We start from the raw sequence: 2,500 nt of genomic DNA, 5'->3' as shown, positions 1-2,500 counted from the left end.
AAACCCCACCGTCTTGAGAGGCCGAAGTTAATGCGAATGAACAGTAACCAGGGCCTGGTGCATAGATATACAATCGTATAAGGCGTATTCATACATAAGAAAGATGCACATATAAATAAGATAATCACCACAAAACCAAACTCATAAATAGGCAAACGTATACACATTTTGTAAACACATTATTCAAATTGGTATCTTCCATTTCTTCCACCCTTTTTTGTTCTTCCTTCGTCTGCGTGGTCTGAAAAACAACGAACACAAATTTAGTTATTCTGCCATCAAAAAAAGGCTTGAGGGGATCACGTGTACTCAAACGTGGAGTCAACCGGTCGTATGCCCTTCTTATTTGAGATATTTACCTGTAACGACCTGGGCTTCGCATGCGTCGTCTGCAGGTACGACCTGAGGCATCAACCCTGGTGGAAAAGAAGAAAATGAGAAAATAAGTGCAAACTGGACATGCGCAGTCGCTCCGAAATATTGCTTCTAATGGTTATGGACGAGGTCTGCGCACGCACGAAATTGCGAGCCTCACGTACAACGTACTTTTGAACCCTTGCATGAAAAGTGTAACCATATCTTTGGGGTGTTTTTGAATAAGGACGTTTTCAGGAGCATGAGATGGTTATTGGCAAGAGATGAAATTAGTGTTACCACATAGATGGGATGAACAAGACCTTTTACTTGAAACTGTAATAGTTACAGACAGACATTGTGTGTGTGTCTATTTGTCTATCTGTTTGGTTAAATATAATTGTATTTATCCATGGCTATCTAAATATATGTGCACACACACACACACACACACACACACACACACACACACACACACACACACACACACACACACACGCACGCACACACACACACACACACACACACACACACACACACACACACATACACACACACACACACACACACACACACACACACACATATATATATATATATATATATATATATATATATATCGTGTGCATTTATGAAGTGCACAAGAATATGTACAAAACTGATCTGAACATGTTGAAATTCCAACAGCGCAGCATCTCAGTGCAGACGAAAGGCAATGCGAAAGAAATCGGAGAGGGACTGGAAGAAGGGAAAGTCACGCAGACAAAAAAAGGAAATCACGGTGCACGAGCCGGAGGAACTGAGAAAACATACCTCCCGCACGGCAAATGATGGCGATGCAGTGATAAAGACCTGAGTTCGGGTTAAATATCAGGACTTCCTTAATGACGAATTTTGAAATACGATAGAAAAATAAAACTATTACTTGTATTGCGATTTTTATACAGTATATACACCTAAGGATTAACATGGGTCACCAACACAAATCACCGCCGAAGTGTGGGCCGGAGATTCACATCCCTTGCCGTAGTGGCGGAGGAGAGAGCGAGAGACGCGCCGCAGAGGCTGAAGGCGGGGCGGGGCAAAGAAACGCCGTAGAAAGCGGATATGACGAGGAAAAACTTAAGAGTGGGTGGGGCGAGGAAGCAACTGTGTGGCAGGGTCAAGGTAGTTAACAGGGGCTGGCCGTGACCTGGCTGCTTAAGTCGGGTAAAGTTTAAAGTGGCCGAGACCTGTTAAGCTCGTTTGCCTCTAACCCACGCATGGCACGTGGGGGTATTCCGAATTTGATTGAGTCGTTTGTCGTTTCAGTTACCCTGCAACTTTGTATTTCATCGTACGGTATATAAGAAGATTAGGTATTGGACCTTAGATATTAACTCGTTGAACTTATTTAACGGTACACTCGTTTTGTTATGTCTACTCGTTAACTCAATGTGATTCTGTTACTGCGAGTGTCAAACTGTATTTGATGAGTAGAAATAGGATGAATACATGTCTGTGTCTCGCAGTTCCTCGTTTGTCTGTCTATCTACCTTCTGTCTGCCCTCACTCCCCCTCCTCCCCCCCCTATCTCTCTCTCTTTTGTTGTCACATGTATACATCATTCATTATAAACGCTGACAAATAGTCGAGGCTGCTATTGTCTGGCTACGCGAAGCACCATCGGAAATGCGCAAAGAGCAAGAGTAAACAATAAAAGCGGGCATGGCGGTCACTTGTTCGCATGTAGAGTGGCACGGTAAAGGGAGCAAGCCTAGTGCTCTCTCTCTCTCTCTCTCTCTCTCTCTCTCTCTCTCTCTCTCTCTCTCTCTCTCTCTCTCTCTCTCTCTCTCTCTCTAGTACCTCACTGTATCGACTTTCTTTAGTTCAGCAGATATTCATCTTGCCTGCTTCATGCTTACGATGGTTCTCTTTTCGAGCATTTTGAAATTCAACCGCAGTTTTATCTCGGTTCCTGAGACGATTGTCCATAAACGGACGAGTCCCCAACGTATTACATCTTTTTTCTGAAGACATAGTGAGTCTGCCTTGGCTCAGTGTTCGGCTAAAGGTTAACTTAACTGCTCTTCGCCTAACCGACGCGCCACTCAACAACCACGTGGGAAATGTTGTGATTTGAAAACATGATCACGTGATAGTTAGG

This window comes from Penaeus chinensis, chromosome 3, assembly GCF_019202785.1.
Source record: "Penaeus chinensis breed Huanghai No. 1 chromosome 3, ASM1920278v2, whole genome shotgun sequence".
NCBI lineage: Eukaryota > Metazoa > Arthropoda > Malacostraca > Decapoda > Penaeidae > Penaeus > Penaeus chinensis.
This window is presented reverse-complemented; position numbering follows the sequence as displayed.